Source organism: Mastigoproctus giganteus, chromosome 12 (assembly GCF_048544385.1).
Source record: "Mastigoproctus giganteus isolate SK-2022 chromosome 12, ASM4854438v1, whole genome shotgun sequence".
In the NCBI taxonomy this organism is placed as follows: Eukaryota; Metazoa; Arthropoda; class Arachnida; order Uropygi; family Thelyphonidae; genus Mastigoproctus; species Mastigoproctus giganteus.
The window spans coordinates 77,794,369-77,805,433 of NC_143586.1; positions in this window are offsets into that span (position 1 = coordinate 77,794,369).

Consider the following 11,065-nt stretch of genomic DNA (forward strand, 5'->3'; position numbering starts at 1 on the left):
AGATCTGATTAATGCCCTGTATAACCGAAGAAGTGTGGTACGATCTGCACCCCATGTTTGGGCAGATAAAGCTCTGAGTATGTTTAACTTTTTTAGACATGAAGTCCGTACATTTTTAATATGATCTAGGAAATTTAACTTATTGTCAAGGGTTAATCCTAGAAATCGGATGTTGCTGGTGACCGGGACAAAGACGTTAGAAATTTGAAGTTCAGGATCTGGATGAAGTTTGCGTTGTCTACAGAAATGGATGGCAACTGTTTTCTGTTGTGAGAGCCGATAGCCGTTGAGGCTCGCCCATTGTTGAATTTTATTAAGTGATATCTGAAGCTGTCTTTCAATAGACCTCATGTTTTGAGAATGACAAGAGATGGAAAGGTCATCTGCATAAAGGTAAGTCTCAACTGTATTTGGAAGCTGCTTAGTAATACAATCTATTCTCAGGGCAAAAAGTGTGGCACTCAGTACTGATCCCTGTGGAACACCTTCTTCCTGGATGAAAGTTGGGGAAAGGGCATGTTGATATCGAACTTGAAATGTTCTTGTATGTAGAAAGTTCTGAATGAATATAGGAAGATTGCCTCGTAGTCCGAGAAGGTAAAGATCACTAAGTATACCATACCGCCAGGTGGTATCAAAAGCCTTCTCTATGTCTATTGAAACCATTACTAGATGTTCATGTTTGACAAAAGCATTACGGATGGCAAATTCGGCCTTGACCATAAGATCTAAGCATGATCTGTTTTGGCGAAAGCCATATTGACAATGGCTCATTAGATGTTCCGACTCAATGATCCAGACGAGTCTTCTGTGGATAATTTTCTCAAGGATTTTACTGAGGCAGCTTGAGAGAGATATGGGTCTATAGCTATTTGGGTTGGATGGATCTTTTCCAGGCTTCAGGAATGCCAAAATTGTAGAGTGATGCCAAGATGCTGGATAAACATTTTCTAAAAATATGCGATTGTAAAAGACCAGGAGGCAGCGCAGAGCTTTGTCATCAAGATGTTGTAGCATGACATAATAAATTCCATCTGGTCCAGCAGCACCATTGCGAGCTGTTCTAATGACATGTAAAAGTTCAGAATATTGCAGAGGTTTGTTATATGGGAGAAGACGGGTAGTTTGAAAATGAATAGCATGCTTTTCTTTAGTGATTTTAATTCTTTGGAAAGAGGTAGTATAGGCTGACGTTGCTGAGATTTCTGCAAAAGTATTGGCTAAAGCATTAGCTATATCTGCAGGATTAGAGAGATCTTTTCCATTCCAGGAGAGGATTGGAGAAGGTATGGTAGGAAACTTACCAGACAGCTGTCTAATTTTTTTCCATATTATTTTGGGATCGGTATTTCTGTGAAAAGTGGATGCAAAACGGGTCCAGGATTCTTTCTTTGCCTGTTTTTGTATGAAGCGTGCTTTTGCCCTTAATTTCTTATAATTAATGAGATTGACTGTGCTCGGACATTTCCGAAACAAATTCCAGGCTTTATTTTTTGCTCTCTTTGCTGTGGTGCATTTGTCATTCCACCAGTAATTATAATGCTTTCGGCCCGGCGGATTTGATATTGGTATTGTGTCTTTAGCCACATTTAGAAGATGCGACGTGATGTAATCTGTCACATCATCAATGTGCTGGAGGCGGAGTTTTTCCTCATCGAGGTCAATTGATGATTGAAATTTTGCCCAGTCTGCTCGGACAAATTTCCACTTTCTGCAGGGTTGAATTGAAGGAGTCTTTGCTTTTAGAAAGTTGCATACTATTGGGAAGTGGTCACTGCCCATGGGATCGTTTATTACATACCACTCTATGGCTGGGACTAGTACTGGTGAACAAATTGAGAGATCTATTGCTGAGGTGTGTCCTGTTGGAAGCTGTACGTGTGTCGGTGCACCTGTATTGAGTATAGTGAGATTTAGTGCATCCAAAAAACTTTCAATTAGTCGGCCTCGTCTATCCAATTTAGGAGAGCCCCATAATGGGTGGTGCCCGTTAAAGTCCCCTAATATACAGAGAGGTGGAGGTACCTGTATAAAGAGGTCTTCAAGATCTTTTAAAGAGTTAGTACAGTTTGGCGGTAGGTATATTGAGACTAGTGTTATTGCACTATGGAGAATTATACGAACAGCAACAGCTTCTATATTAGTTTGGAGTGGGATATGTTTAGTTGGGATCTTTGAATTTACTAAGATTGCCACACCACCATGGGCAGCGCTAGCGGTATTTCGATCTCTTCGATAAATGCAATAGTTCTTTATCGAAGGAGAAATTTGTGTGGTTAGGTAAGTTTCCTGTAAACAAAAGGCAACCGGAGAATATTGATTAATTAGGTATTGAATATCGTCTGTGTTTGAACGAAAGCCTCTGCAATTCCATTGTAAGATGCTGTGGTTCATTTTGGTTTAGATGAGGACGATTCATCTGACTGTTTTTTGTTTGAGGAGGATTTTTTTCGGTCTCTTTTCGGGAAGGTAGGGCGACCGGTATCCATAGTATCGTTTGCGTGAAGTTCTAGTATTGGTTCTTCATGATCTGGGTTTACATCTACTTCCATACTACCAGTGGATGATTCAGGTTTATTGTTGTGTTTAGTAGTTTTCAGTTTTTCTTTGTCATGCGGGACTGTCCGAGTCTCAACTGGGATACTGATTGGAGTGTTGGTCGATTCAGTGGTTTTAATTTGATGTGTGTCTTTGACAGGGCTTGATAATGTGTTTTTAACCCAGTTAGATAGAGATGTGCAGGGAGGTATGGATACATCTGTTTGAGCTGCTGTTGAATTAAAGCTTCGAGTGTGAGCTGCATATGAACGACTGGGCATGGTCGACATAACCTGTCTGCGTGCCTCAGGGTACGTGACTTTGTGCTCTATTTTATATTTTTGGATTTTCTTCCCCGTTTTCCACATTTCACAAGATTTGGAAAAGGCTGGGTGACTTTCTTTGCAGTTTGGACAAATGGGACTTGAGGCTGAACAGTCTGTTTGTGTATGCTCCTTGGAACCACAAATTGGACAAATGGCATCACCTCTACATGCTTGTTGCGAATGTCCATATTTTTGGCATTTAAAGCAACGTAGAGGATTAGGTATGTAAGGCCGTATTCGGCAGTTTAAATAGCCAGCTTTTACTGAGGATGGCAAATCTGGGGTGCTGAATGTTAAAATTATGGATCGGGTTGGAACAAGATTTCCATCTTTTTTGGTTTTTATACGTTTTGCACTAATTACTTTTTGATTGCCCAGTTCCTGTACTAGTTCCTCTTCAGATACTGTAATCAGGTCCCACTCTGTGATGACACCTTTTGACGAGTTTAACGTATTGTGGGGAGTTACAGATACGGGTAGCCCAGCAAAGGTTGTTGTTTTAAGCAGCCATTCTGAATGTTTTGAGGAAGCTGTTTCGATTAGTAGGTCTCCGGACTGCAGACGTTTAACCATTTTCGGCGTACCAGCAATGGATTCCAAAAATCTTTGGATGACAAATGGTGACAATTTGCCAACAGGCTGGTTGGAGAGCGAATGTATTACAAGGAAGTTTGGCATCTCATTGCTCTGCACTTCTCTTCGGAGCCTTTTTGGTTGGTTTAGGTCATCATCATTTGGTATGTCTGGCCTTGAATTTGAAGGCTCTAGTGGTGGATAGTCATTTATATCCATCGTTACTCCTTTTCGCCCTGGAGGATAACTTTTCCCCCAGGTTACCGGCCCCGCCACGGGGAGGCAGGAGCAGTGCCGCTCGGAGGCCAAGCGGTTGAAGTGTTAGTTAATTAGTAAAAATATAAATTGAGGAAAATGTAAAGAAAGGTGTATTTCCTTCCTGTGTTCTACTTGTTACTTTTCAAGTATAGAACTGTTTTTTAAAGTAAAACTGTTTATAGAAATGTGAACGTAAAATATAATTTCAATCACTTATCAAGAGCACTTTATAAATCGCAAGAATATAGCTTGGCCTCGAAATACGCTTGGCACCCGGGGCCGTATCAGTTGTTGTCGCCTGATCGAAAGAGGAGGTTCGTGTGCTTCAGCATATAAGCTATGTATTGGAGACGTGCGATATGCTCCTAATGCAATCCGTATGCCACTATGATGGATAGGGTCAAGCCAGCGAAGGGCACTAGGTCTTGCTGAACTATAGACTTGTGCTCCGTAGTCAAGTTTTGATCTTATTAATGCTCTATATAGCCGTAATAAAGTAAGGCGATCAGCTCCCCAATTAGTTGCAGAGAGAACCCGGATGATATTTAGTTTTTGTTGACATGAGTTTCTTAGTCTTTTGGTATGCTCAACAAAGGTGAGTTTCTGGTCTAAAGTGATTCCTAAGAACCGTATGCTCGGTTGAACTGCTATTGGTTGGCGATTCAGTTCTAGCTCTGGATTGGGATGGAGTTTTCGTTGGCGGCAAAAATGGATGCAAAATGTTTTTTCCGGACAAAGTTGAAATCCATTAGTCTGAGCCCATGAACAGATCTTATTTATTGCCCCTTGCAACTGTCTCTCAATAGTATTCATGTTTTTTGCATGACACCAAATACTCAGGTCGTCTACAAACAGTGCTTTATCAATAGTGTTTGGAATTTGTCCTGCAATGGTGTTTATTGCAATTATAAAAAGTGAAGCACTGAGTACAGAGCCTTGAGGAACTCCTTCTTCTTGGGAAAATACTTGGGACAGTGAGGTTTTGAATCGAACCTGGAATGTACGCTTGCATAGGAAATTTTGTATGAAAATCGGGAGGTGACCCCGAAGTCCATGACGATGTAATTCACGGAGTATTCCATACTTCCACGTGGAATCATAGGCCTTACTGATGTCAAAGCAGACTAACACATGGTGTTCCGATCTGAGGAATGCATTTCGGATGGAATTTTCTAGTCTGACTAGTATATCTAGTGTAGATCTGTTTTGTCTGACACCGTACTGTGCAGAATGTAGGAGATTGAGATTTTCAAGGTACCAGATCAGTCGGCGGTTCACCATCTTTTCGAGAGTTTTGCAAATGTAGCTGGTCAAGGCAATTGGTCTATAATGAGTGGGATTTGTAGGGTCTTTACCTGGTTTAGGGAAGGCAAGGACTGTGGCACGATGCCATTGATTAGGGAATTTATCTTCCAGGAAGAGTCTATTGAATAGATGAAGAAGTAACTGTAATGATTCGGTACTAAGTTTCTGAATCATGGAATAGTGAATATTATCTGGTAATACAGCACTGCGTCTAGATGTTGACAAGGCTCTGTGTAATTCTTGAATGGTAAAAGGTAAGTTGTATTGTTCATCTCCTTTTGAAGAGAAGTTTAACTTTTGTTTTTCTAAACTTGTTTTTAATCTTCTGAAAGTCGGTGTATAACTTTCTATTGCTGATGTTTTTGCAAAGGTTTCGCCCAGTATATTGGCAATTTCAGCAGGATCATTTACATACTGCCCTCTCCATTCCATGATGGGTAGAGGTATCGTTTTATATTTGCCACTCATTTTTCTGATTGCTTTCCAAATTTTATGTGTAGGCGTTGTTTGATTAATAGTTGAAGTGAATCGGATCCAAGCAGCCTTTTTATTGCAGCATCTGACATATCTCGCTCTTGCTCTAGCGCGCTTATATTGAATGAGATTGGTTGTAGTTGGACTCCGGCGAAAAGAATTCCAAGCTTTGCTTTGCTCTTTTTTAGCCACAAGGCATTCATCACTCCACCAGGTTTTTGGATGAATCGGTAATTTAGATGAGGATTTCGGGATAGTTTGTTCTGCTGCATGTAATATCGTTTTTGTGACATAGTCAACTGCTTCATCAGTTGTGGAATTTTGGATTATTTCGGAATCAAGCTTAGTTAATTTTTTATAGGACTGCCAATCTGCTTTTTCAGTGAGCCAATGTGGAATTTTAGTAGGATGATGAGAGGGCTTATTAAGTAGTTCAATTATTATGGGGAAATGATCGCTATGTAGCGGATCGTTGTTTATCGTCCACTTTAGAATAGGATATAAGGTTGCTGAACAGATAGACAAGTCTATTGAAGTGCTTGTTCCTGAAGGAAGGTGAACGTATGTTGGTGAACCGTCATTTAGAAGAAGGAGGTTGTTATAGTCTAGACACTGTTCAATTAGTTTTCCTCTTTGGTCGATGTTGTTGTTACCCCATAGAGTGTGATGACCATTTAAGTCTCCCAAAATGAGGAACGGTGTTGGGAGTTGGGCTATAAGATTGTTGAGATCATTTTGTTGGAAGGTATAGCTTGGTGGGATGTATAAGGAGCAGATTGTCATATGGATGTCAGCTGCCACACGGACTGCTACTGCCTCTAGGGGAGAGTTCAGTGAGACCTGTTTGGTAGCAATATGTTGGTTTGTTAAAATGGCTACACCACCATGTGCAATATTCCCATTGGTTCTGTCTTTTCTAATAATGTTGTAACGAGACAGTTTTGGTGTATTTTGGGGTTTTAAATACGTCTCTTGAAGGCAGAGACATATTGGTGAGTACTTACAAGAAAGATCGTATAGGTCATCGATATTGGCACGGAATCCACGACAATTCCACTGTATTATTCTGTGCATTATTTATCTCTTTTTAGGCTTTCTGAGCGTTTTCGGGTTGCTGAAGTTTTCTGTTTTTCACTTTTGCTTTTATCTTTTTTTGGGAAGGAAGGCCTTTCGGTGTCCATGTCTTCTTCAACAAAAATTTGCAGAACAGGGTCATCTGCTGATTTTTCTTCAGTGTCCATTTGTTGTTGGTGACTAGAAGTTAGGATATGTTTTTCTTTGGGTCCTTGATCCGGACTCTGGACATTTTCTTGTGGTATGGTAATTGGTGTAGTTACTGCTTGGGTATGAGTTGCACTGTACAAAGATTTTACGTAATTTGAGAAAGACTGTTTTGGGGATACTGTTAGTTCAGTTTGCGATCCGGTTGATTGGAATTTTTTGATGGCTTGGGCATACGTAGGTCTGTCTGTATGAGTTGGTGGTGAGATGATTCTTTTTGCTTCTTGGTAAGAAACATTATGCTCAGTTTTATATTTCTGGATAAGTTTCTCACTTTTCCAGCGCTCGCATATTCTGGCATAAGCGGGATGATCTTTCTTGCAATTTGGACATAATGATTGAGGAGCATTACACTTTTCGCAATCATGTTCGATTGAACCACACTTTGCGCAAGTGGGTGTTCCCCGGCAAGCTGTTTGGGAATGTCCATACTTCTGGCATCGGAAACACCGTAGCGGGTTTGGGACATACGGTCTGACATTACATACCAGATATCCGGCCTTAATGGATGATGGACGATTCGGTGTGTTAAAGGTCAAGATCAGATTGCGGGTAGGGATCAGATTACCATCTTTTCTCGTGGAGATTCTCTTGACATGAATAACTCCTTGTTCTTTCAGTTCTTCTAGCATTTCTTCTTCAGTTACATCTAGTAAGTCCCAGTTTGAGATCACTCCTTTAGAGGTGTTTAGTGATCTGTGGGGTGTTACAGTTACTGGGAGACCTGCAAAGTAATTTGTTTTCAGAAGTCGCTCAGAATGTTTGGTATTAGACGTCTCTATGAGAAGATCTCCTGATCTGAGTCTTTTTACGGATTTCGGAGATCCTGCTTTACTTTCCAATTCCTTTTGAATTCTAAAGGGAGAAAGTTTGCCAACTGCATTCTCACCAGTTGAATGGATGATCAGATAGGTTGGAATTGGATATGTCTCTGGCTCAGTTTTTTGGCGCTTTGCCGTTCCTGCTGTGGAACTGTCTTTCTTTTTTGACATCTGGGTTGCGTCTGGCAGCCCAGATAAGTCTGAGTTTGATTTACTCATTATGCTCTTTTTGGCCCCGGGAGATTCTTTTTCTCCCATGTTACCAGCCCCGCCACGTGGAGGCAAGAGCGGTGCCGCCTAGTGATCCAAGCGAAGAAAAGGGTTAGTAATAACTAAAAATAAAAAGAGGGATTAAAGAAAGGTGGTTGTCCTTTCTAGGTTATAGTATTTGAATATATCTATTTAATTATAATATTCAGGAGTTATCGGACTTTCGAAACTCAGGAATAACGTATTTACAATTAAGCGTACTAGATAATCACTCTGGAAAGGCGCTGTGGTCACTAATATCGCTTGGCACTCGGGGCCCAACAAATTGACACCCGTAGAAGGGAACATGATCCTAGTCTCTCGAAAAGAATGAGAACAGATTCTAGCAAACCAGAACCACCAGCTTTTTTGATAATGCATTCGTTTGTTTGGTTGGGGATTTTTTTGGCGCATGGGCGTCTATGGCCATAGTGCGCCATACATAGGTTAATACTTATGCTATTTCTTTATGGATCGAGAGTCAGGAAACTGATTTTTGACTAGCTAAATGAGGTGGTATATATTGATCGCTTTGAGAAAGGTAAAAATTTTTGAGACATTGGTTTTATTGCCCAAAAGTGAAATAAGAGTTAGTGGGTCTTCAGTAGTGGCTGGAGTGAAGATATTCTGGCGTTCTATTGCAAATTTTTTGCATTCCACAAGGATATGTTTTACTGAAAGCACTGTTTTACAGTGATCACACTGGGGGTGATTCTCTCCTCTTAAAAGATAACCATGAGTAATATTAGTGTGACCTATTCGGAGACGAGCTAGTATTACCTCATGTTGTCGAATTGCACTGAGGCTTGAAGGCCATTGCTCAAGATTTGGCTTGATACTTCGAAGCTTATTTTCAAGTTGGTTTTGCCATGTTGATTGCCACTGGTACATGCATTTTTCCTGTATTATTCGTCTATAATCTTGATGTGGAACTCTCCACTGTACGTCAGGTGGTAAGTCGGCCGCTTTTGCGGCACTGTCCGCTAATTCATTTTCTGTAATTCCCATATGTCCTGGGACCCAACAGAAGTGTATGGTTTTTCCAAGCTCAGATAAGGTATATAAAGAGTTTGTTATTTCTTTAACGACTGGGTGGGTGATGTTCATGATGTTTTCCAGGGCTTGAAGTGCACTTAGAGAATCAGAGAATATTATACTGTTTTCAATATTGGAGGACTCGATATGCTTCAGTGCAACCTGAATTGCCATTAGTTCAGCAGAAAAGATACTGAACTCATGTGGCAGTTTGTAGGCTAATGTTATGTTCGGGAAAACTGCGGCGATTCCAACGTGGGTGTCATTTTTTGACCCATCTGTATGAACAACAATGAAGTTTGGAAACTGCTCCACCACTGCAAGGTACAATTGCAAGAAATTTTCTTTATGTAGTGCAGATTTATCCCATTTATGCAGGTATTTATCACATAAAGGTGGAGTAATTTTCCACGGTGGAAGGAGTAGTGGAGGGGTATTTGCGATATTATCAAGACTCAGATTAAGTTCTTCTAGAAGATGTCTTATTCTTAAACCTAACGGTCTGTTAGCAGTAAGGCGGTTATGGTATAACCTGCTGTGTTGGGGATTGAAAAGTAATTCCCAATTTGGGTGTTCAGGCATAGATCTAACTTTATATGCATAGCGTAATATAAGTTGTTGCCTTCTGATAGAGAGAGGGGGTTCGTGAGCTTCGGCATATAGACTATGTATTGGGGACGTGCGATATGCTCCTAGAGCAATGCGTATTGCACTATGATGGAGAGGATCAAGCCAGCGAAGGACACTAGGCCTTGCTGAGCTATATACTGGGGCCCCATAATCAAGTTTTGATCTTATTAAAGATCTGTATAGCCGTAATAAGGTAAGGCGATCAGCTCCCCACTTTGTTGCTGAGAGAACCCGGATGATATTTAGTTTTTGTTGGCAGGATGTTCTTAGTCTTTTAATATGTTCCAGGAAGGTAAGTTTATGATCTAAGGTGATTCCTAAGAATCGTATGCTGGGTTGAACTGCTATTGGTTTTCCGTTCAGTTGTAGTTCCGGGTGTAGGTGCAATTTACGTTGTCGGCAAAAATGGATACACAACGTTTTTTCAGAACAAAGCTGAAAACCATTGGTTTGTGCCCATGTACTGATCTTATTTATTGCCCCTTGTAATTGTCTCTCGATCGTATTCATGTTTTTCGCATGGCAAGAAATACTAAGGTCATCTACGAACAGTGCCTTATCGATAGTGTTCGGAAGTTGTTCAGCAATGGTGTTTATCGCAATTATAAAGAGCGTAGCACTGAGTACAGAGCCCTGGGGAACTCCTTCTTCTTGGAAAAATAGTCTGGACAGCGAAGTTTTAAATCGAACCTGGAAAGTTCTCTTGTCTAGGAAGTTGCGTATGAAAATCGGGAGATGGCCCCGAAGTCCATGGCGATGTAGTTCGCGGAGTATTCCATACTTCCAAGTGGAATCATAGGCCTTGCTGATGTCAAAGCAAACCATCACATGGTGTTCCGATCTAAGGAATGCATTCCGAATGGAATTCTCTAGTCTTACTAATATATCTAGTGTTGATCTGTTTTGTCGAATGCCGAATTGTGCAGGATGTAAGAGATTTAAATTTTCCAGGTACCATATCAGTCGACGGTTCACCATCTTTTCAAGAATTTTGCAAAGGCAACTGGTCAAGTTGTTGTTGTTGTTGTGGGGGTTTTATGGCGCATAAGCTGCTTTGGCTATAATGCGCCTATTCCTTTATTGTATTAATATATGAGAAATTCTTGTCACATCAGAAAAGGCAGAAATCAGAAATGACTGAAAACTCCAATTTGTTTCAGAAAGTTAAAAAATTCCGGAATATTTGCATTGTCACCAATGATATTCTCTAGAGTTATTGGTTTTCGAGGGTTAACCAAAGATAGCAGGGTGGTATTTCTGTTTTGTTTATAGTATGGACATTCAATGAGAATGTGTTTCACTGTCAAATTTAGAGAACAATGTGGACACTGTGGTGGATCATCTCCTGTGAGTAAATGAAGATGGGTCAGGTAAGTATGACCTATTCTAGCTCTTGAAAGAATTACTTCTTCCCGCCTTGATGTCCGGACACTGGAGAGCCAGATTTTCGGAACTTGTTTAATCTGTAAGAGTTTATTATTCGTTTGGGAATGCCATAGTGCTGTCCATTCTGATAGGCATGCAGCATGAATCATTAGTGCGTAGTCTGAGGCTGGAACAGGGATATTGGTTAAA